Below are 25,725 nucleotides of genomic sequence, written 5' to 3'. Positions count from 1 at the left end.
TGGGGTCACAGGAAGAGGAGGCAGACAGGATGGGAAGGGATAATCCAGTAAAGGAACATCACCCCGTGCCAGCTGGTTCTGGCATCATACAGTGATGTTGTCCCTCCAGGGGAAAAAGCTCATTCCAGCCTGACCTTGGTCTAAACATTACAGTTATTGCACAGAGAAAAGCTCAGAAAAAGCCAGCGCTTTTGCTCCAGCCTGCACTCCAGACTTACAGGCTGGGGCCCATGAGCTGGCAGCATTCACATCTATAAAGATGGGGAAAGTGAGTCTCCTTTTAATCAGTCTAAGTCTGGCACCAGGTCAAGCTTTTCTTTACCCTTTTCCAGTGAAACTGGAGTCTTTTTTCTTTCTTTTCATTAAAATAAATGAATGTATGATTAATGATCCTGGAGCCTAATATCTCCCACGTATTCAAAGATTAGCTACAGCAGTGGCTACTGCCAAAACAGCACATGCTGGTGTGTTGCAACCTTAATCTCCAGACTCCGCTCTAAGGGCAAGAAGCCCATTTCCATGGCCTCATCAGCCACTGGCCTCTTTGCTGTTGTGGAGGTACAAGCACAGTGGTAATCTTGTAAAGAGAGGGTTTTACCTGCTAGGAATCAAGATGTGGCCCACCTGCTCATCCCAGTGAGGGTGCTGAGCGATGAGGGAGCAGCAACACATGGAATTACACGATGATAATGTAGCAAAACCCGGGCAAAACTGAGATGAAAATTAACTGAGCAATTAAAACCCTTCCTTTTACCATCCAGGCACACTGGTACTCTTTGAGAATGGGCAGTCCCTCCAGAGCTTAATTCTGTGTTGGAGAGAGTGTTGAACTGAATCCAAACAAAAAACCAGTTTGAACTGATATTTTTAATCTCAGACCACACAGAAACTTTTATTTTGACGATTTTGCTGAAGCTGAGCCAGAATGAGCAAACATTGATTTTTCTGGTTCAGAAAAACAGATCAAAAATTGACATTGTCACCAGGGACCTTCCTGCATGGGAACAGCTTGCATCTAGTAGGGTCTGAACCTCACATCTTTTGCCATTCAAAAGCTTTTGCATCTCTCCCAGGACATACTACTTGCCCAAATGTGCACTGTGATGCTGCTTTGCTCTGCAGACCTTTAGAGCAGGCTGTTCACCAGAGCAACTTTTTCACTTGCCTAAAGCAATAGTCCTCGCCAGAGAATTGGCCTATTTTCTTTACTCTCCTATGCAAAATGACCTGGGGAGGCTGATGGATCCCCTCTGTATCTGCTTTTCCCAGCCCAAGCTCCTGCATACACCCTTGGCTGCCCATTAGATCAATGTTCATGCACTGTACAGTCACAGGGTAATCAGGAAAGGCAAAGAAACCTCCAGTCCTGCACCACTGGTGCCCATCATTTTCCCTTCCCTGCCAAAATACTGTAACTCTCCACCTTTGTGCTGCTGGAGAAAAATTCCAGTTTGTCTTCTCAACAAGGCAGATATAGGGATGTACAGAGAAACGATCATACAGTTGTGTCAGAAATGGGTATCACTGCAGCCCTAGCAGAGAAGCATGAGATCAACATGTTCTTGTCTTGAGGCTCAGCATGTAATGGCATCCTCACAGTAATTGCTCACCGAAAGGTCCCAATAACGTCAGTGCCAGATAACAGACTTCTCTGTGAACATAATATTTTTTTGCCATGCAATGTGCCATCCTTATCCTGAGGCCCAGAGCTGCCCCAATGTGGCCACACACCTTCCTGGGCTTCTCTTTGCCCATCTGCATAGACTTAACTTCAGCAGATGAAAAGAAAGACACTGAAAACTAGTGGACCGCTGTAGACCAGAGTAAACCACAGGATCACAACCCGTCTAGCTGCCCCAAAATAGAATTATCATTCTATTCATTAATTGCTCAGACCTGTGCAGTCTGTATTTGTTGCATGACCAGTGGGACACCTCTGTAAAGTCACCAGAAACCCTAGAGTTTTACCTCTACATGAACAACAGATCATATAAGTTTCTATGAACTGAAGGTCCTGGAAACAAAGCAACATATTGAATCTGAGACATGGTTCCCTGTTAAGTACTTCTGGGATATTTCCTTCCTGTTCCCCTACAAAGACAGACAGGTTTTCTTTTAAGAAATCTCCTCATCCTTGGTTCAACTTTGTTTTACAAAGACAATTAAGCAGGAGCACAAAGCTGGAGATTGTGGGTAACTGGCAAGATCAAACTATGAGAGTTGTTTTAAAAGTTACTTGATACATAATGAATTGCAAATTCAGTAGAGTACCAGCTGGAAACAGCTAAGCCCTTTACCAGCATGAGATGGGAAAGAACGATGATGAAATGAGCAAACAATGCAGATCTAGAGAAAAGACTTCTGGCACAGCAGGGCAACATAAGCATGTTATATAGAGAACTGGTCCTTGGGTGAATACACAGATCTTAAAGATGACCCCAGAAAGAACCCCAGTGGAGGTACGTGGAGAAACACACAGGATGGCTGCGGGGTCTGAAGCCTGAGCTGCAAGCCAGGAGTCTCCAGTTTCCCTTTTTCCCAGCTGAGCTTGTCCCAAGCCTTTGCTGACACACAAGCAACCACACCAAGGAAGTTATGATCTGCAGACAAACCATGTCCAGCTCTCTCTGTCAGCCAGCCATGCCAGAGGCCGTGGGGGACCTTCTCTCAGATTGCATGCTCGTCGCAACAGAGGCCATGTCTTGCTCTGGGAGCATACCCCCAGCACAACTGGCCTTCCACAGCCTGCAGCCACTCAGCTTTGCTGTACTCCCCTGCAGTGTGCTCCCCTGTCCAGTACCGAACACTGACACACTCCCCAAGAAGGATGAGTGTTGGAAATTAAAGTGTTCACCTTGGGGACTGAAAAGGAGATGAAGGCTCTTTAATACCTCAGCTACAGGCCTCTAGTTACAGACCTTTTTCTGGGGTTATGGCCTAAAACTTCCCCCTAAATTCTGGTGCACCATTTTGCTTTAAAAATATTAGATGTTTACATCTATATTAGATCATGGAGAATTGAGTGAGAATATGTAGTAGGAGTGATTTACTTATGCAACGAGTGTTTGAACACTGCCCCCAAACAATTATTTTCTGTTTTGGTGGGGAGAACAGGCTGAATTGTCTGTTTCAGAGTCAATAATGTTGCTAATGAAGAGGGATTTAAAATATGCTTCTTGGCAATATAGTTGTTCCATAAAATAGGAATGCTTTTGGATTCAGTTCTGCACTTCTTAAATTTATTATTTACCCTGGACAAAAATCTTTAAAAATGATAATACGGTGACAAATTATGAATATTGGGCCAAATGCTTCGCTTCTTAAGCAATTTTTCCCACAGTCTTCCTCTAGGCTCCATTAAGAAAAAGTTAATATGTGTCTCAGAATTTGTTATTTCTTAATAAACAATACACAGTAGTAGCAGACTTCAAAAAGACAGATTTACTATCATATAATATACTTCAGTTTCAGAAATAATTGAATTTGAAAGCAGACATACTTGCACTGGATTACATACTTTTCCTCTCTAGATCCTGGATGGCAACTTATATTTGCCATGTCTCCTTGAAACCTCAAATAAGCTGGATCCAATTTACACTTTTAAAGATCCTAGCTGTGTCTGATTTATTCCTTATTCTTTCCATATATCTAGAAAAAAGCTGAGTTTAAACAAAATTCAGTCCATCAGTTGAGAGACAGAAGTACATAACTTCTAAGACAAGGACTAAGTGAATGTTACTCTCTACCTTTTTCGGGGGGCAGAGGAAGATGTTAGTATTTTTCCAAAATGCTTTGATTCACTTAGCCCAAATATTGTGAATAATAATAATTACTTGGTAAGAAGACTCCAATAAGACTCTTTTCCCCTGCTTCTTCTGTCCCTCACTGCAGTAAATCTAGCTGTCCACTGTTCCCACTATGAAATAAATGCCTTCTGTGCTCACCCCTGCAAAAGAAAAAGCATTGCTGATGAAACGAAGTGGACAGAGATTGCTTGCTTTCCACGTCTCCTTGATAAAGGCATTACTTTGGATCTTTCCTCTCTTCTTAGTGTCTGATTGTCACAAAACTTGTAGGAATATAGTTATCTTCAAGATTTCCAGCGGGTTCAAGAGTTACTAGCTGAAACTGAAAAACAGCAATAGCCTACTAACTTAGCTAAAAAAAATAATAATAAAAAAAGAGGACAAATGTACATTCCCTTACTTCATGTTAAAAAAAACAGAGAGAATTTCTCTGAAATACCAGAGAGAATTCTCTGAAATTCTGAGAGAATTCTCTGAAATACCAGAGAGAGTTTCTCTGAAGAAATTAAACGTGAGAGAGAGTAGGTCAGACCTTAACCATGGCATGCAAGTAAATCAGCCACTTTAAAAAGGACACTGGGGACAAGCTCATGAGGACCTCCAAGTCCATATCCCCGATGTATTTCTATAATCTCTGACATAGACAGATGCGTTGCTGATATTAGGCCCAAAATCAGCATTGTCCTTCATAGATTTGGCTCATTCAGTTAAAGAATTTTTAGAGAACTTAGCAATTTAGCTCTAAATATTTCCCTCAACACTGACATTCACAGTAAAGTTTTCATCCTTGGAGCTCTAATTTCTTCATGATTTCAAACCAAAATTATTTCAATTTATTTCAGTGCAAGTAGAGGCAATGAAACCTAAGGATGTGGCGATGTCTTCCCATATGACAAAACTAGCTTCACTTATTTTTTCCAATTGAAATATTTCAAACCACTGGAATGTATTGTAGTCTAGATCTTTTGTGCATTTGGGATTAAAAATAGCCAAGATACTTCATTTTTGAAATAGTCTTCTGTATCAGAGAGCTAATTTTTTCCTCCTAATAAAAGTTAATTAAAATCTGCTGGATACAGTTGGATTCATTTCATAATGCAGAACAGCACGTGAAGCACAGCTCAACCACAAAAAAAACTCAGTTCCCTCTGTTCTTTTTTTTTTTTTTCCTCTCTCTTTTGGCCTGGTTTGCTTTAGTAAGGGAAATTTCATCATGTGAAATGTACAATCGGATAAATTCTGCATTCAGCCCTCCCCACTTTTCCCCATCCAGCCATATTCATTTCAAAGGAGTGCCCCCATTCCACAAGGATGTTCCTCGCAAGCCAGCCAAACCTTCTGCTTTGGCACAATCACACTAGAAATCTGGGTGATGAAGCCCAGAGCTGCACTCTGATCTCATACAAGTTGTTGCTTTGAGATATTCAAGACAGCTGTCCTGTGCTTCCAAAAAGTTGACTTGGCAAAGGAGGAGGAGACATTTCGTACCTCTGCCACCTCCCAGGCTGATTTGCTCCCACTGGCCCGACTCACAGAAAGACTCCCAAAGCACGGAGGTGCAGCCCAAAGTTCATTCGACCCAACACGTGGCTGCTGTCAAAAGATGTCATGGAATATGCGTGACACCATTTGCAACCTTCAAGACCTACCCATACACAGCAACAAATTTTACATGGTGCACTGACCAAACTCTCCACTATCTTAAGTAAAAGAGCATTTTTCAGTGTCAAATTCATCAAAGCCTCAGCCTCAACTAACAGAGCCAAAATTGAGGGTCCTCTGCATAGAGCACAGAGGAATGTGCATGCATGACAAAGAAAATGTACATCTCATTTGCCAGCCATCAGCTTTACTTTCACAGCTGAAGCATCACCATAGCCCAGCAACCAGTTTGTCAAGTACTCACATGGCGACTTTCATTTTTTACCCTTAGATCTCAAAGCAATTTACAAAGAAAAAGGAAAGTCTCTTTCAGAGATTAAGAACTTTTACAGAGTAGGAAACTGATGCATGTTGAGATAATGTAAATAAGGTGAGCAACTTAGGTGGCCATTGAGTGGCTTGGGTCTAAGCAGCTGGCAAAGCTCTTGAAGAGAGTATTATTTTCTAATCGTTTTGAAACTACAAGAAAAACAGAAGAAAGCTCCTGATTTTTTTTGTTTGGTGGTTGTTTTTTTTTTCTTCTCTCTCCTCAGTACACCCATTGCAGGCCATTCTGTGCTTTCAGAAACAGAAAAAAAAGAGAGAGAGAAAAAGATCATCTGGTTCTTCATCAGTTGTGGAGTACATACTATACCAGTTACTGTCATTTCCTAACTCTTCAAAGGATTTAGTACTCTCTTATTCACCCTGTCCAAAACAGAACAATAAGGCCTGTAGAGACTTAAATTATTCAACTACATAGTAGAGTTTCCTCAATAAAAAACATCTGGTACTGCACAAAACATCAGCAAAGCTACAGACTAGCATGATATTTGCAGTCCTGGGCTCTCAGAAGAACCATATTGCTTTATTTAAGCAGAGTGCAAACCAGCATGAGCCATGAGATGAGAAAAGAGGATAATTAAGACACAGCCCTCTGCAACCTTCTACATCTCTTTTCCTGAAGTTTAATTCCAGTGTAAACAGTTGCACAGATTTAATTAGAAAATGTCAGAGCATTACTGCTAGAGAGAGGCAGGTGACATAAAGCATTTCAAGATGCCTTGGACAGAGGACAGTCAAAAACCTCTGCTCTGCAAAAACACCATAAATACATTTCATGTGGTGACAGACTGAACATTTTATTTAATTAAATACTGTTATATAGATACTACATTGTTTGTCCCAACCTTTCCAAAAAAGCTACTAGCAAGATCTGATCAGAGCCCACTAATCTTATGCACATCTACTGGCGAGTTACCTGACCAAAAGTGAAAATAAGTGTTGTCCTCTCTTACCACTTGTTCTAAGAATATCTTGCGACAGTTTCATTTCTACAAGAACACATGTTTTTAATAATCTGTTTGTTCACATCCTCAAGTATGGTAAACGGATTGGTTAGCTAAGAGACCCTCAGCTAAAATACAGTTTGGGTGACCCAACTGACCCTGGTTTTCTTATCTATACCTCCTTTGCAAAGACGTTTTCATATTCCAGCTTTAAAATAACTTCAAGTTTATTGGGGAAAAAAAAGAAAAAAAAAGAAAAAAAGTGAATGCTCCACATAGCTGAAGAAGTTTAGCAGACTGAGACCTGAAGCACGGTAGGCTGGGAACAGTTATCGAAACCTTGGAGAGAAACATCATCTTTAATGGAAGATTAATGGAGGCCAAGGAAACTCATCTAGGACATGAAGATGAAAAATATAGGGCAACTTTGGGCAGTTATGTCATCAAGTGGCCAGGTGAGATGCCAAGGTTCATTCCCAGGCCGTGAGATAAATGGCCACAAGTTTCAAGTGGTCAGGAGATAAATAAATCCAAATGAAACCTGAAGGTCACTTATTCTTGTCTGTGCAGCAGCAGAATTAATGCAAAGAAAGAATGTTAAAAGAGTATTTTGTATGTGTAGCCACTCAGCCACTAATTATGGATGAGGTTATTGCTTCCAAAAACAGTTAGTTACAGTGCCCTGCTGTGACTGGCAAAGGAGAAAACTTGTTCTGCAGATGTAGTGCCTACAGCTTGGTATCGTGACGTCAACACTTAGGGTTCCTCTCAACAGAAGGCCAGCTTTCTGGTCATGAGAGATACTTCAGTTCTCTTTTCAGAAACTACAAACAATCATCCTCACTGTTGTGCCTGGACTCTGACCTGGGTGGCTGCATTGAACTTTCTGTGGGTAGCCTGGCCTCGGTCTCTGTTCATCCAAAGCACCACAATTTGTGACTCAAATAAAGTGGTTCAGTTTATTCTTACCTCTGCTATGATAGGCAGGTTTGGTGTTGCAAAACCTCATCAGTTTTAGTTTTGTTTTGTTAGTTCAGACATGGAATTGTTTGTACCAGTGTTCCTTTATAGCTAAACCTCAGCAGCTGGACGGATAAGATGGCAAATTCCAATTTTAGGTAACTTCTGTTTATAAAACATATATGACCCTTGCAATGGCCTTAGATGAAGCTAATTTTGGCTGCTGAAGTGGTAGAGCTTGTCTTGGTATGACTTTGAGGACCTCACACTGCTGATGTTCTGAAATGGAAGCTATAGTCTCTACTCTTTAAATTTACCTTCTCGGGCTTTTCAAACAGTAGAGTGTATAATGACTAGTTTTTTGGGTTTTTTTTTTGCTTGTATCAAAGATGCTTTAGTGATATATTCTCTGCAATTTGCTGCCATGTAAAGAATCCTCTTGAAGTCTTGTCTCACAGAGTAAGACTTACCGTTCTTGCGAGAAACTCATGCAGATTCAACCATCCAGTAAAAAGCAGATGCTTTTATGATAGCAAAGGCAAAAGGTGGAGGGTCAGAATCTTTCTGAGGTAGAAGTTCAGTGTAGTCAGCAGAATTATACCACAAAGCTGTCCCCTCTTCAGAAAAGCTACTTCATTCAGTAAGACATTTCCCAGCACATCCAGTGGAAAAGTTGTTTTTAACCAGTGGAGAAGCTTTCTTTCTTGTGGCAGGCCCTCGGGACTTTGGTCAGCCAGATTCACAAACAAAACTACCCTACGGTTAGATGATATAAATACCAAGCTTTAAAGAAAGAAAAGCAGTGATGAGCTGAAGGCTCGGGGATTGGCTTTTCTATAAATATTCACCTATGTACAGTGAAGATATTTCTAATACAAAGAAGACCAATTTCACCAAGTATGTTTAAGAACTAGCAAATCATTAGACCAAATGTTTTCACAAATTGTTCCCTGGCAAGCTTTTGCTTTTGGCATTCTCTCTGGTTATTAAAAAATATCACCTTCTTAGAGGTAACTTCCCTGCCTCCTGACAGGTTCTTTCCCAACACTGTTGACTTTAGGTACCACAGAAACGCCTACAAATACTCAGCTATGTTTAGCCTGTATAGACAGGTTTTGATCTGTAGGGCTCAACGTGCTCACCAAAGGAAGGAAGAAACAGACTTTCATCATCCATGGGGAAGATTCTTATCACACAGATTTTTTGATCAAGTAAAGGGCTTTTTCTTGAGCCAGCTAATATCTTCTCTGCTGAGCAGCACTGCTCATGACAGCAGGCTGTTTGCGTAGCAAGGCACTGCTTAGCATGGGTAAGGGCACTGCAGCCTAGCCAAGTGCAACTTGCCTAAGCTGATGCAAATTTGTAGGAGAGCCAAGTAGATGGATTCTTGAGATAAGCAGCAAAAACGCCTAGAGCCAAAGAAATATTTTAAAAAGAGAAGTTTGTGGATATGCAAGTGGCTGTTGAACTAAGCGAGCAGTTAAATACAAAGAACAGATTGGACAGTGATATCCAAGGCAGGGGGAATGACACCCACCTCTCCCACTGTAACAAAGAAATTGAACAGACTACAGTGAGTATGAAAGGTAAAAGCTTGAAAATTGCTAAAATAAAATTATTTCTTCACCTCTTTACTGCTTTTATCTCTCTGCAGAGCCAGGTTTGATGAATCTTTGTACATAGTTAAATTCCTGTTGAAGGAGGAGTTAGAAACATAAACACATTTTTAGTATAATTTATTTACTTACAGAGGTCCTGTTTCACTAGGCACAGGAACAGTGAAAACTACCAGTATGTTTCTTCCAATAGAAACATCTTCTTAACGCCTCACTTGTTCCCACAGGTAAACAGCACTCTCTTGGTCTCAATCTCTTTTTAACATATATCTGTTTATTATACCATTTCCTCCTCATCAGCAGCACCAGGTTTTTCCCAGCACTGGGAAACCACATAAGGTAAATCCCTTTCTTTAAGCCCACCTTGCTTCAGTGATTGACCTGGCCAAATTACAGCTAAGCTGGTACCAGAAAAAAGCTTGGGTCATGATACAGAATTGTTCACAGCTGGCTTCCTTTGACAAGAAGCCTAAGCATCTCTATATATCCCATGTGTTCTAGCTTGCAATCTCCTCCCCTTTCTTTCTCTTCTACAAGGGACAGCAAGAATTACTACTCCATCTTCCCAGACTTGATATTCTTATCCACCCTCCAGGAAGACATTGCCATACAATGTCATCCAAGCAGTAAAAAGAGAACTGTAAGAAATACTGTGTAATGCAAAGCACTGAACTGCCTAACATTGCTGTATCTCTTGGATGTTACTTCTCACCAACTTGGGCCAACATTTTTTTCTTGGAGTATTTGGAAAGAAGCTGTCATTCACAACATTAGTCATCGTAAGATACAGAGGGATTCTAGAAGATAAGCTGTGGTGGTGGAATGATACTGGCTTAGCCCCCTTTATCTCAACAGACTGATAAAGCAATCAATGTTTGTTGGATAGTCTGGTTCTCAGACAGTCTGGTGCTCACTTCCCACTCAGCAGCCTTCATTTCCAGATTTTCATAAGAGGGGCCTTCTTCAGACGAAGTGCAACGTTCCCTGTGTATGACAGCCACTAACTTGCTATGGTGAGAAGCTAGAATAGACGAGGACCATACCATGAACTAACGCATGAGCTGCACAGGGGGTCCTGTGTTAACAATGTGGAGTGGAGGAGCTAGATCAAGCTGCAGAGCAGGCAGGTAGCAGATGAGCCTGCTGGAGTTAAAATATGCCGGCCTACTATATGGGCACAGGTAGAACTCAGTGCAGACCAAGTTAACGCTGAAGGGAAAATAATGTGCTAGCAATGGCCCCGTATCTTCACCTGTGAAATGGACAAGACTAACACATTAGTACTTTGAAGTGGGGCTACCAGAATTAATGTGTTAATGTTTGGAAGTGCTCAGCTGCTGCAGGAGTTGTGTCTTCCCTGTAACTTAGTAATAGCACACAGTTTTGTGCCCTGTAGACTGAGTACCTAGCCAGTGCCAAATGCTGCTAGGCACAAGGGGTTGGTGCTAGACAAGGAGGGCTTTTTTTCTTGCATAGTAATTTCTTTAGATCAGTCTTTTTCTTAGCCGTGTCAGCAGAGTTTAGCCCAGTGATATATTTGGAGTTGAAAGGTTGTGGCTTTTGTCTCCATTGTCTCTGTTCTGGCACATAGGGATTATGCATTTCACTAGCTGACAGTACGTGTATTCATTGGCATTGTCTGCTGTTGACCATGGGAATCAACCTGATTTCTTTATGCTCTAATTTGGAATTTTTGAAACAGGGACGAGGAAAGGAAGTTGACTGTCACTAAACATTTTTAACATCATTTCTCCCCACCCCACCCTGTTCCAAATAAGGAGCAGAAAAATTATACTTTGCCTAGGTTCTCAAACACAGCTTTGATTTTGCTCAGATGTTATGAAGGAACTTCATCATAACAGAAGTAGAATTAGTTTACATACTTTCATTTTTTTTTTCTAAAGCATTGAAAATATTAACACTGGCTCTGCCTGACCAGCATTTAATGTCAGCATCTCATCATTTCAGCCAAGTGCAATGCTGACTTTGAAAAGTCTGCAGTCTACAAAGTGATGTTGGGGTACTTTATGTTCGCTCCTCTTTATCCCTCTCAGAATGGGTAGGGGTAGAGGCAAACAGCTGATTCTTTATTTTTTTGGCTGCCAGTGTCCTGATCTTAAAAACATCAGACATTCTACCAGAAATAAACATGGAGAGGTCAGCTGACAGCCTGATGAAGAAAGCAAATGTCTTGTCATCTTCCTGCAGCAGGAGTAGCTAGTTGTCACTAGAAGAAGAAAAAGCTTCCCAGAAGCCTATTTTTTCTCCTCATTGAGCCAAAATTTGCCCACAAAGAAAACCCTCAAATTCTGTCAGTGCCACTGTCCCCAGTTAAGTAGCATTTAAAAGAATACCTTTTAATCACCTTTATAAGTGCTGCCTTTCACTTTTACTCAATATCCTTCTTTTTGACAGAGGAAACTAGGACAAGCAGCCTTCATGTTGCATGCTACTTGTTACTTTATGCAAAGTACTTCCATGCCTGCATTAGGGTTTTATCTGATTCCAAAGTTTTATGGAAAAAAGAAAGAGCACACAAGGCTTCAGATGAAAGGATTGCCCAGTCACCACTAAATAAACTAAAAAGTAATGGAAAGATACAAGGCCTAATTTATTTATTTATTTTAAGTCCCCTCAACACACCAGCAAAAAGAACATCAGGCACAAACATCCTCAGCAAAAAGGGGGCTTCAGGTAGAGGATTTTATTTCACCAGTTGTGAAAATGAGAGCTACTTGCAATTATTTGAAGATCACCCTCAAAGATCCAAAGATCATGGCTGTTGCTTCCTTTTCTCAGTAAAGTAGCAAAGAAAAAGGAAGTAAAACAGGAATGAAAATATTTGGTGGGGATGCTTCCTGAAATAACCTATTTAGCTAAAAGGGCACTGTTAAATATTTTTAAACTAGCACCAGCTAATTAAACAATTAAAGGTTGCAGAACTTGCCCTGAATATAGGGTCAGGTGCTGAAAGCCTCTTTTGTAAATGGAGTAAACTGATGTGGCTAGATGAAAAACAAATTATATATGTGATCACAAGCCCTCAAAAACCAGTCCCACGTAAAGGACTTTTAGAAAAGAAAAAAAAAAAAGCAACAGTGAACCATTCAGTTTTCAAATCAGCCAGGAACAAATTCTTCTCTTACTTTTGCACACTTTTTTTCCTGCCAATAGCAACAAGATGAAAACGAAAGGGCTCTTTAAAACAGTTGTTTCAGATTTGCATAGTGCAGACCTACAACCCCAGGTGAGATCAAAAGCACAAGTTCACATGATACTTCCTCCTCAAAGTGGCTGGAAAACAAGGAAAAAATCCCAGACCAAGTTACACAACTCAAGAAGGGTAACTATGGTCTTTTTAAATGACAGTCAGAAACAGCCTGCCTTGTTACTCAGTTTGGATGCTAGAGAGAAGAGAATGAGAAGGCAGCAACCACCTGAATTCCTAGAAGAGCGAACACAATTACCCTTGCCTTATAGCCCTACTCAAACTGAGGGCTTTGGAGTCAGATGACAGGAAACGTTCAGCAAATACAAGTGTCTGGTTAGGATAACTGGCCACTCTGCCAGAAAGAATGGAAAATCAAAACAAAGCAGCTGTATTAAAAGGGCTCACCTACACACATGGGTGACGATTATAGGTGTCTTGGCACCCCATGGGAGCAGAACTTCCGACTGTATCGGCACTGGCTTTTCTTATTCCATGAACAATTTCAAAATATTTCCTGATCCAAATAAATTGTCAAAGGACCAAACACTTCTCATCCACTGAAATTAAAACATTTTCTATTTGAATCACCAAAACATTTCATTGATACCCATTAAGTGCATCAAAAAGATTTTGAGAGTGCAGATAAAAAAGGTATTTTGCTTACCTTTTCAAAGACAAGTTCTTTTGCATTTGAAAAACATATTTTGTAGCTTTGAAACTTGCTTTTTTTTCCCCTGTATTGTGAATCAAGAACACTTGAAACTGACTCTTTCAAAGTTCTTATGAGAACTTAGATTCCCAGGAAAAACTAAACATTTAAATGAGGCCTGCTCTATAGGAACAATTGCCTCCCATCACTATCATCCACACCAACCCTTTTAACATGACCAGCCTCAGAGAAGAGGATATTCTCCTTTCAATTTATGCAAGACCCTATGGAAATAAAGGTTTCTTGTACCTGCTGTTTCTAAAGCAGTACAGCCCTGCATACCACTGATTTGGTTATCTAAGCATGTTCTGTACTTTCTAGGACTGTAACAAAGCCAGGAGCAAGGTAGGCACAGTCTCTCCTTCAATACAGCTCACTGAACAGAGTTCATTCTGCAGGGTCTTTTGTGCTGGCCCTCGAAATCCCGTCCCCTCTGCCTAAGTGCTAATGATCCCATGGTGTTTTGCAGAGTTGTTGGGGTTGTCCTTAAACAAAATCCCACTTCATTTTCCCTTTTTGGGCAGAAAGCCCAGAGCTAATTGGATGCATTCTCTCTCTTCTTCAGTGGCTAAATGTAATGCTGATGTGTGCATATAATGTGGGAATCACGTTAATCATAGGCGCACAGATTTCAAAGCCAAGAGCGCTGGTTGTGATGACCTAGTCTGATCCACGGCGTAACACCAGGCAGAGAATTTCTGCCAGTGATTCCTGCCTCAAGCCCATGATTTTGCACCTCAGTTCCCATCTGTATAAACCTAGCTGCAGCTTCCAGACACTGGGTTTGTTATGCCTCTCCCTGCCTCATAAAAGAGATCTTTGTTCCCAGAAACCCTCTACCACACTAAAGTCTTGTGGGCTCTGACCAAGTCACCTCTTCACCTTCTCTTTGCTTAAATGAATAGATTAAGCTTCTTATATCTCCATCCCCAAGGTAAGGTTTCCAGGCTTTGAATTATTCTGTGAAAAGACCTCATAGACCTACACTCTTCATATCTCACAAAAATCTTGAAGATATGAGGCTCCTGCACTATGGGTTCTCCAAAGGCTGCTCGGTTAATCATTCAGAAGTTAGTCATTTCAGCCCTCCAGTTGGACCCACAGCCTTTGCTCTGAACCCAAGCACATGTGTTGTGTTTTCAGTTCTCTCATCACCTCGTATTTCTCAATCTATGCAGCAGAATATCCCTCTGCACAAACTTTTAAATGGATCTGAGCAGCTGTATGTAAGTAGGGTCCTGGGTTGGCATGGGTCCATGTTCAGAGAACGGGCTTGGAAACTTCATTTGCACCCTTAACAGATGACTTAAAAGAGGTAATCAGTAAGGAGGATTTAAGCAATTAGGTGGGATAACACGTGAAGTCTTGGCTGTTCTGTTTGGAACTTGGCTTGTTATTTTGGTCTGTTATTGCTGACTTGGTCCTTTAAAAAGAAAACTTGGCTGAAAGAACTGCTCACAGTGCTTCCTGTTACCCAGCTTGACCTGCCATATGTGTGTATGCATCAAATGCCAGTTTACCAAATGCACTGTTCCAGTAATTACTAGCAAAAACCCATGTAATCCATGTCAAACTAGCGCTAATTTTCATGGCAAGATTCCCAGGCTTTGCAGCGATCTGGTACCCCAGAGAGATCTCAAGCACTTCATACACATTGAGAAATGGAAACATTGTCAAGGGGTTCATCGAGAATTTAATAAATACTTAATGCAGAATCCCCTTCGCCCTAGTCTCGGATATATGTATACACACACAACTTCAGTCTTCATAATTCTTGCACATAATTGCATTGTGAAAATCAAATTTTAAGAGAGCAAGAGCATTGGAGAGTTTAACAGAGATGCTTAAGGGCCACCTAATTCTTTTAAGATGTCTAAGATACTAAACAATCCATACGAGAATTCCCTTTCATAGGGAAAGTGTCAACAAAACAGTTATCTAAATTTCTCTAATCAAGCTGGTGAGAATTGAAAGCTCACTTTGGAGAATAAATTTCAAAGGTTTGCTTTTCAATGTCTTAGTGTTGTGTTGTTTTTTTGTGTTTTTTTTTTTGTCAATTTCAATCATTTTCTACATTTTTTTTTAATAAATCAAAAGGGTATCAGAATAAGCGTAAAACCCCCTTGCAATACACAGGTATTTTTACCTGCTTATATTTACCATATTTGTATTTTTAAAAACTTGGAGGAAGAGAGGAATTTGACAAATAGAGCAAGCATAATAGCATCTGCTTTTTTCACTAAAAATTTTCAAAAACACATTTTTCAACAAAACATTTGTAAAATGAAAAACAAGCAGTATTTTTATCACAGAAAATGCATCAGGTACAAATAGAGCAGGTCATACAGTTTGAAGCTGTTATTTTGGGCTATCTGCAGACTCAAAATGTAAGGTTATTTTCACAGACAGACTAGATCTTTTTTTCCTTTTCTATATATGCAGGGATTCTTGACCCAATTCTTGATTCAGCGGTAAGGTATGGAATATCTTTGGCATACATTTGGCATTATTATTTACTTTAAGTGTAACATCACTTTTTTCTCACAAAAGTCTGAGACAAACAATCTGTTGCCTGCCTCCTTCCTGAGTGTGAGGTAATGCTTACATCCACTGCTCAAGAAGAAACCTAGAAACCAAAGAGCTTCTTGTTCAGCTTTTTCAGCACTGTTGAGCCAGTGTTTTCATTTTCAGCATGCTTTTCATTAAACATCACTAAAGCCTTTTTACTAAATCTGATCTTGTGATTTTTGCTATTGATGAGTAGGAGCAGAACCCAGCAGAGCAAAGTGATGTAGCATTAGGGTATTGTTTCAAAAGCAACATCTAAATGTGACGGCTGCTCCATTGTCTGGCTCTTTAAACCCAGCACAGGATTTTCCTTATGGGACAGTGCTCCAACAAAATAAATAAATGGGCTGTAATCTAAACTCCAAAGCCCTCTATAAGATGTTATTGTGTTCCAGGCTCAGCAATAATAGGAGAGACATTACATTATGGGCAGACATCCACTTCTGCACTTTTGGAGAGATCAAAGCTTGTCTTGTCTGCAATAACTTTGGATAGATACAAGATAGCTCAAGCCAGCATGGTCTAAAACACAGCAAGGGAAAGTGTCATCAACACTCTACAGGATAATTTAAGTCCCAGTTTCTTCTCAACACCTCACAAAGAGAAAAGCCTCAAAAACAGCATACTTGTATGGCAGCTGTAAGGACTTGAGCGTGGGAGGCAAACCACAAGTGGAAGAAACAGCACCACAGAAGTGCTTACACCTCTAGGAGACACTATAAAATGGAGAGAGAAAGGAGGCCATATGTCCAAGCTGAAATGCTTTAAAAAGAGCTTAATTACCAGAACACAAGTGCCCCACACTTTCTACAGAAGAGCCTCAAAGTGAAACACTCCTTGATAACCCTTGTTCTCACAAAAAGAGGCACAACTTGGGCAGGGGCAGCTTGAGCCAAGTGGAGCACCATCACCAGGTGCAAGATACTCTTCTGCAGACTTTTCTGTGGAGGGCGGTGGTCCTAGTTTTCCATTGCCTTCAAACAATGCCCAGATATGATGAGGTAAAGCTTGGCACGTTGTCCTCATCTGCTTCACATCTTCTGCCACTAGTTCTGGCAGAATAGAGTGAGATGAAGGTCTGTACTAACTCTATCCCACACTGGAGACAAAGCCCAGGTTCTGTGTGGACATCTTTCCCCCATGCCCCTTACTGCACAGAGGGCTGTGGGACAGCTGGCAGAGCTGGACATGCCCACAACCTCCCGTGGACGGCACAATGTGGCTGTAGCAGGCTTGAAACACCACCAGAGCATGCCCCATCTGAGAATCTCAGGGGCCTTTTAAACTGTCACAACTCAACCTTCAAAGACAACCCTAAATTTCTGAATTGCTCCAGCTTGAGGATATTGGCTGTGGGGCATGGAGGTGTTTTAAGAGCTCAGCCCCTGCCCCTTTGAAGAGCGAGTCCCAGTGCCTGTCAGGCTGCAGCACTCCTGCAAGGGGTTGCAGCCCCAGCAGGGTCAGTGCCCAGGGGGGTCAGAGCCCCAAGGCTGAGAAGCAGTGGGCTGTCAAGGGGGCCACGGGCTGGCTGCCCATCTGCAGGCAGGGAGCGAGGAGCTCCTGGGGACGTTCTTGAGGGCTGCCAGCTTCCCAACGGGAAACCTCGGCTGTGTTTTCTGCTGTGCTGAATAATGACATGTGGGCTGTAAATCTGGATGTTAACACGGGAGCAGTATGTGCTCCTATACGGACAGAGGAGGGACTCAGAGCTTTCTTCCTCATTAGGGACAGTAATGCCTCTGGCAAGTCAAGCACAGGACAACTAGGTCTTGCTTAAGGACACTAACATTAAGCAGGACACATGATCCTCCTCCTTTTGCCTCTAAACTGTTTCTTCCAGTCTGACCTCACATAATCTGTACAGGTCCTACCTCATGGGGCAGCTAACACATAAGGCCTGGTTGTAATATGTATCTTCAGTCAATTCATTTCATGACAGGCTAATTACATGCTCATTTTCACATCTTTGAACTAGCATATCACAGTGTTTTCTGTCAAAGTGAGATCCTACTGCTGGCCTGCTGCTCTCTGGCACACGCTTATAACACAACAAATGTGTTCTTCGTGCAGCATTAGTCAGCCACAGCCCCTTCACACTGTACCTTCCCTATTACAGGCAACCTGCAAAGCACTAGAAGCCATATTTCATTGAGTTCAACACATCAAACACCCCAGTCTTGCTCAAGTGCAGCCACAGAGAGGAATGAGTTTTTTGTGGAAGAGTGAAGATAACTAAATGTATTTGTCCTGTAGCATTGTTTAGGGTCCCAGTGCCAGACAAGAATCTTGGTATGCTAGATACTGTACAGAAACAGAGCTACTCCCCTGGATGTACAAAGACAAAAACGACCATGTTCAAATTGGATGCAATATAGAAACCAGGCCCTTTGAGTCGACAACCACCCAGTATTTTCATCTGGCAATATGAAGTGGATTAAGAGAACAATATGGGAAAACACCTAAATGCAGCAAGAAAGGAAAAATAAAAGTAGATGAAAATACAACTGACCACATTTAGATTAAAATGGTCAAAACTAAGCATGGAATTTGCATTGATGATGATACACAGAAGCGTGACTGGAAATACAGTGAAGTTTTAGGATCTGTTTTCTCCAGTTTTCACCCCTCCAGTCCATTTTTGAGCCTCCCTCTAGCAATAATTCCACAGGCCCTAAGTTGCCAACACTCAACAGTCCTGGCAGCTGGAGTTTGATTTCCCCACCCCCCGCCTTTTCTTTAAGGCCTAATACAAGTCTCCTTTGCTGAACTTAGGCCAATTTATTGCTTTACCCCACCCTGACCCATAGAATTGATCACTGTCCTATCTGTAACACCCTCAGACAGTTCTGAAAACTATCATATTTCCCGCCCCTGCTCCTGCCATATTCTCTTTTTCCAGACTAAACAAAACTGATTTTCTCAGCCTTTATTCACAGGTCATGTTTTCTAAGCCTCTTATTCTTGCCACTCCAGCAGTGACTCTTTAATGTTTGTCTACATCTTGCTGACAGTGCAGTGCATCCAGAGGTATGTTACTGTATGGAGTAGACTTAAAGAAGAGAGAATATTGTTTCAGTTTAAGAAATACATAAAAATAAATATCAGGAGTAGTAGGAGTTATGCCATATTGCCAGAGATGGATTAGGTGAGACTAAATATATTGTTTCTACCTTGGTTTCTTCTGAAGTGGAGGTGGATGGAAAAGGCTGCAGTGGTGACCATTTCATAAACTTGTGCTTTCACAACAAATTCAACTACTAATACAGGTCCTCCCTGTCTCTGGAATGGGGTCATATCAGTGGGAAAGCTGGAGCAGAGTCGAGGAGCCTGTGGCTCATAAGCCTTAGGTTTAGTGGCACTAGAACGCCTTCACTGGATGCTGATAAAAAAAGCACGACAATATACTACAGACACACACCCTGTGAAGCACGCCTATAGCAAGAACAGTATGCCTGTCCTGTTCTAAGGAGCGTGGTAGAAGAGCCCCTCAAGCTGGCATCCGCTCTGCTGGTTCTGAAGCGGAAGGCAGTACTGTTATATCCCATATCTTCTTGGGGAAAAGAAAACAACCTGCTGTGCCACCTTTCAGGGCCATCAAGTATGCTCCTTGCACAGCTTTTCAGCCTTGTCTAGTGTAAGCCCAGCTTGGTTTATATCTATTTGCAGGTGATGGGTTTGGAGTGGGGTGAACCCCAAAGCCTTCTTACAGAAAGAGGCCCCAATGGCACATTATCAGCTAATCCATGGACCATCAAAATCACCTAATCTTTTTCTTGAGTATTTCCAGCAGCTCTGAGCTGAATTTGCTTTGCACTCTGTCTCCAAGTAGAGGACCCCAGCTGAGGAAGCAGCCTATTGCCCTCCCTCATTTTCCCCCTCCCAAAAAAAATAATAATATCATCACAGGGACACGCAGCTCTGTCTCAGTCCACTATGGGAATTCACTGGGTCTCTTGCTGAGGCCATTTATCAGCATCAGCTCTAAGGAGCAAAGCCTGAGAATTTTTCTCAGAACAAGTTGAGAAACTATGAGAAATCGAGGGGGGGAGAACAGTCAAAAAACACTAACAACTGCCTTTCCTGCAAGTCCTAAAGGAAAGTTTGAGGCCACAGTTTATTTATCATTTGATTTTATTCAACCTTTACTATGGGAAATAATGAAGGGGAAAGCTAGGATTTTCTGGAATAGGCTCAGAGCCAAACTACACTACTGAGAAAAGGGAAAATAGGCAGAGTAGCCACATGCACATGCAATTAATTCTGCCAATTCTTTACTTGACCACATCAATCCCCACCCTGTACACCCCAATTACTGCCTCACCCATTTCAGACCAGGAATTATGCTGTGCTGCTCCTCCAGCAACCCTGTGGGCTCAGCTCAGTTCTCTGCTCCCCTGTTTCTTTAATAATTTTCACTAATACCAAGAGCGAGTAGAAGACAATCAAGTCAAAAACCAGAGCTTCAGCTAGTGGAAATCAGATAACCACCAGCAGCATTAAAGACTGTGCTGGGGCTCTACCCTACAGCACACCTCTTCATGTGACAAGATACAGGGAAGAGAGGCCTGTGATTATTTTCTAAGCCCCCATCAGTTTGCCTCGACATCAATCAGCACTTCCCCAAATACTCCTTCACCCTGTCTCTCAATTCCCCTTTTCTTACCATTTCTTCTATCTCCAGCAGCCTTTATAAGAAGCCTTCTGTCCCCTCAGCTCTTCACCTCGTAGAAGACTTCTCAGTGCTTCTTCTGTGGGTGTCAGGGGAAGGAAGGTGTGTTTCAGGTTCTCCTCCTGCTTTGGCCTCACCCTGTGGGAGAATTTCAGACACATCATTTCCAGGAAGAAAAAAATCTGTACAACAGAAGACTGAATGGTATGCATCCTGTTGTGGCCCAGCTGCCATTATTAATCTATATTCCATGTAACATATGAACAAAACAAAAAAAAACATCTAGGAATAAGAAAAAAACACCCTGAAATCAGAGCTTAAGTAATAATATTATAATAGGTAAGTCTCTTCTTCTGGACATGTGGGTTTTAATAATTTACAGATGGAAAATATGAATATCCCTCCACATATTATTTTCCTCACTGCATTTTACTTGGCAGCTCAAAACCTTGTAGCAGGAAGACGGCCATATAATTGCAGGGGTCAGTTCAAAGCCTTGTGCTTTGCAGATCATCTGGTGTTTGACCTACACACAACTGAAAGCCTTGGCAAGAACACTAGCCTGTGATTTTTAAGATCTGTTAATGAAATCAGTATCTTTGTGACCACTGTGCACATAAACATGACACTTAAAAGTGTAATGTCTATGTTCATACACACAGTTCAGGTCCTATCAGGAATTAAGTTCCAGCTGATACCATCCATAAGCAACAGCAGCAAGAAGCTGAGATTCCTACACTGACCAAACACAAGTGACAGCTCAGGTTAATGAGCTGACACATATTAGGCATTTCACTGAGGTTTTAAGTAGAAAACAGTAACTAACAGGTCAGGCAGCCTGAAGCACACGTAGTTATGGCAGCTCAGCTGGCCTGATATAAACAGGTAAATGGTGATAACCTGATCACCTCTCTGAGCCAGAAGGTGTCTCAGTCTGGCTCCCCAGGAATGATTTGCATGACTATGAATTGAATTTGATCTCCCTGTAATCCTTGCCTAGCAAGGCAACAAGGGCATTATGCACATGTAGAGAGAGCATCTACATCTGTATCCATCACCTCTCAGTCTGCTTCAGGCACATACAGCTGATGCAGGCCACTCAGCTCTCCAGGTGCCTGGGATCACATGTTATTGTCAGCCAAAGGATGCTGTGTTTTTCTGCCTACATGAGCCAGTACTCTGCTCCTGCCAACAGCCATTCTTGTTTATTCTATATGTCTGTTTTTCTTGGCACTTCATGTTGTAGTGTTTTAGAGCCAGCAAGGCACAAGCAGTTGGAGGGATCAACTAATTTCATTAAAGTGCTCAAATAGACAGCAGGTGGGTAATAGCTTTTGGTCAAAAGCTATGCTAAGGCAGCACTGAAAATGAAGGCTTGATGACCAGCTACAGAACTTGAAGTGCCCAGTTGCCAATCAAGACAGATTTAAACAAACCCAAATCTTAAAAAGCAATCTCCTCAGGCACTGGAGAAATTCAGACCACACTGGGGATTCAGGATTCACATTGTGACTCATCCTAGGTGATACGGTATGCTTCTATTCACTTACTTTCCTCATAAACAATCACTTGATGTTTCAGGATAAACATCTGTCAGGAAATAGATCATATCCTATAGGAACAGAAGGAGGAAACTAAGCTTTGTTCATGAAATGCTAAGAATGTACTTTTAATGACAGGGGCCTGGGGCAGTTTCCCATAATTAGTTTACAGGAATATGTCAGAAAGGCTCTGGCAGGCTACTCAGTGCTCATAAATCTGCATGATTGTGAAGTGTTCCAGGGTCCCTTCAAAGGGACTGGACCAGAGGCAAAAATAGCAGGATGCCCTTCATGTGGTAATCCCAGCCTCTGCATACCAGGAGGTATCAGGAATCTTAATGAGGAATCCACTCTCTGGAGACTTTTACTTCTAATCTACACCACAGGCAAGAGGGGAATGAAGGAGGGAAGTAAATAAACAGAAGTAAGTGTGCTCACATTCTTTGACAGAGCCAAAATGCACTTCCAGAGTCTTTAATGTTCCCTCATTGCTGACCAGCCATGACCCTGTAAGACAGAAGTCAATATATTCATCATCAGAAATAAGGCCAAGTTCCCAGGCAAAGTTAAATGCATCTCCACTGGTGTCACCTGCACTTTCTGTTCAGAAAGAGAGACCTGCTTCAGTGAGGCAGACTCACCCTTAATCAGGCTTGCAGCACTTGAAAACTGTTTGTATAGGAAAGAATAGCAGCTGCTTGTATGCCTGGGAGGGAGAGGCTGGCTTCACCTCCAGGAGAGGCTGTTTTTGTCCTAGTCAGTAGGATTCCATTGGGTTTGGAATGTAAAAATGGTTTCTTCCCATGAAGGTGTGAACACCCATATAGCAAATTTAAGAGGAAAAAAAAAAAGGCATTGATTCCACTTAAAACAAGCAAACAAAAATCAACTAACCCTCCCAAGTGCCTTTTTTTTTTTTTTTTTTAAGTTGCCCACCTTAATATATAAGGGAGTACCAGTCATTTTTACTGCTGACTGCCCTTACAGCCCCTCAACATGCCTCCTCTGCCTCCTATAAAGCCATGAAAACATTTCCTTATTCTCTGTGTGCCATTTCCTCAGACTGAAAACTGTGAGCAAATCAGGACTGAGGAATGAATTATATTGAAACAGTAATATAAGTACTACTATCTCTCAGTAATTTCCTTCAAACCTTGAATCCAAGGACCTTAAGAAATTTCACACAATCCTGATTTTGTATGACAAGTGCAATTCCCCTTTTCAAAGGGAGGGGAACTAAGCCAGAAAGTGAAAGACAGCCTCCTAAAATCCTGATTTGTGTTTTAAACCAGAAAAGGATTATTGTGGGAAAAGTTTTTCAGTGCCCCAGTCTGCAAGTTAACACTGAGAAAATTAAGTGTTCCAGAAATGGAGCACTTGTATGAGAAATCATATTTCCAAGCTATTTAACAATTATTCTTCTTAAATTAGGAGTCACATGTTTCTTAGCATTAAAAGCAAAGTGTTTTTCAAATTTCCAGGCAGGATTATTTACTTCGTTCTTACATCCAAGTCAAAATACATATTCCCTTCATCAGCTGGATTAGCTGGTACCATCCATCCATTTTTAGTCATGAAATCATTCCCCCCCCATTCTCGTAAGCTAGCAGAGTCCCTGTGCTTTTGGGGAGTACAGTGTGACACAGGACAAGGAGAGTAATGTAAGCATATTCAGTGAAATTTAAGGATGAAAATCCTCCCTCAGAACCCCTCTTGAAATAAAGAGAACAAAGACTGTGCTTCAGAAAGTCTGTTTAGAACATACAGAAAACATATGATTTTAACTCCATTTTGGAAGCATTTATCCAGAAGTAACACAACCTGTGCACACAAAGGAGAGTCAAGCCTCTTTTAATCTTTCATTTCCATAGAAATTGTCATAGATCGGTCAGTGAGAGACCTTGAAACCATCCTACTGATTCAGGAGAGGAATCTATATCAGGCTCAACAATATTACCTGCCCTTTTCTTCCGCCATTTTTGCCTTCCCTAAAATGAAAATACTTCCACTTTATAAAGCACTTAGAAAGTTACAGGGGAAAAAAAGGGAAGAAAAAAAAAAAAAAATAACCTGAAAGACAGTGAACCATCATCCAGATCACTTACCACTATGTAGACTCAAGGACATCAAGAACTGATACCCAAGGCAATGTCTGCTGAAGCTAACAGAAGGATTCATCTTTCAACCTAAGTTGAAAGAAGCATCTAATATTTTGCACTTACCCCCACCTAAAGGCAACTAAAGCTTAAATAACCTCAGTGATCCACTATCTTTAATTCTCATTATAGGAGGAATGGCAGGGGCCAGCTGGGAAAAGCAATCTGCTAACTTCTCACCAGCTGGCAACAATCAGGAACTAAGTGCATGGAAGGAGTGAGTGCTTCACTTCAGACACTTGAATGAAGTAATGTTTTACAGTGCTAATGTAAATACAGTTCAATAGAGAGGATGCTGGCAGGAAGCCACTGTAAGGACATAAATTCGTTGTGCTGGAAGACCAGCTTGGCTTGGCCTGCTGAAGTAGTTCACAAAGCAATCCAGCATTTCATATAAACAAATTTTTTACCCAGGTAGTAAACCAAGAGGAAGGCTGGATGTTTCTATCAGATGTCATGATTTCACAAATGGTTCCATTTCCTCCACAGCTCACACCTGTCCTGAAAAACAAGTGAAATGAAAGAGGTTCTCAGATGTGTCTGAGTTATTTCAGCTAGACAAGTCAACTGAACAGCACACAAAGCAAATGAGAAACTATTCTCTTCTTGCTCATTCTCACTTGCATCACACAAGATAGTAATTTATACTGTCCCCAAATTAGGAGATCTGAGCTCTGAATATGTATCCTTAGTGGCTTTTCCAAAGAGGAGGAGCTCTCCAACTGTTGCTCAAAAGAGAAGCCATTGAATCTTCTTGGATTATCACTTACTGGCATTTCTCCAGCCCTGCTGTTTGCCTCTTGCAAGCTCTTTATAAACGCTAAGTCTGATAAATGCTTGGGAATTCATCCAGTGCCCAGTTCAACTGTCACAGAAAGAGCACTGGAGGTGGCTGATGGCTGTAGGTATGTGTGCTCACTGGCCTCTGCCAACAGGCTGATGAGGACAGTCTGAACACAATTAAAACACCACAGAGGGGGTTCACTTTTTTGGTCCTGGTAAATCAAGTAGCTATCTTCCAACATCATTAACAAATTATGCCATTGTTGACTCAGTGCAGGCCCTCGGTTTTCCTCACTGCCTGTAGGCTGCTGTTGAACCCTGTAAGTTTCAAGAGGTGTAAGGCTATCCCTTGCAGCCTTTCCATTTCCTTCTTTGATACCTGTGAGACTGTATGTTTCTACTTGTGATTTCACTTCAATTTTCCATCACCTATCTCCTGTACTTTGTCCTCATACTGAACTAGTGCGGTGGCAGGGCCCATGGCAATTGTTTTCCCTTCCCTTGGGTTCTGCTGTCATATTTCAGACACCTCCATAGCACTGCCCTACTTCCCAGTGGTGAGCAATACTCATGCACATCACCTCCAAATAACAATGTGTCTTGTCCTAGGGGTTTCTTATCTACATCATTCCCTGTTCTTAACAATATCATTCAGAAGGGGATTACTGTGACTCATCAGTATGAGATCTCATTACTTTCTAATCCTAGCTTTATGAGTTTTTGGGATCCCACTGTTTGTGCCTGGGTATGCAAAATGACTGGGATGCCAGTGGTGG

At 41.5% G+C, this 25,725-nt stretch overlaps 2 long non-coding RNA genes across 2 annotated transcripts in view; one reads left to right on the top strand and one right to left on the bottom strand.

The window, feature by feature from the left end:
• Positions 1 to 24,570, bottom strand: part of LOC106038177 (uncharacterized) — a 32,422-nt gene extending 7,852 nt beyond the window's left edge. The window contains exons 1-3 of the long non-coding RNA XR_001208443.3: positions 24,116 to 24,570; positions 22,449 to 22,517; positions 20,464 to 20,607 (exon numbers count right to left, since the gene is read on the bottom strand). This is a non-coding gene — a long non-coding RNA (uncharacterized lncRNA). The remainder of the gene's footprint in view (positions 1 to 20,463; positions 20,608 to 22,448; positions 22,518 to 24,115) is intronic.
• Positions 1 to 25,725, top strand: part of LOC125182103 (uncharacterized) — a 45,359-nt gene that overhangs the window by 8,055 nt on the left and 11,579 nt on the right. The window lies entirely within an intron of this gene.

The sequence above is a fragment of the Anser cygnoides genome, chromosome 1 (assembly GCF_040182565.1).
Source record: "Anser cygnoides isolate HZ-2024a breed goose chromosome 1, Taihu_goose_T2T_genome, whole genome shotgun sequence".
NCBI lineage: Eukaryota > Metazoa > Chordata > Aves > Anseriformes > Anatidae > Anser > Anser cygnoides.
The sequence above is the reverse complement of the archived record's forward strand: the minus strand, read 5'-3'. Positions and strand labels throughout refer to the sequence as shown.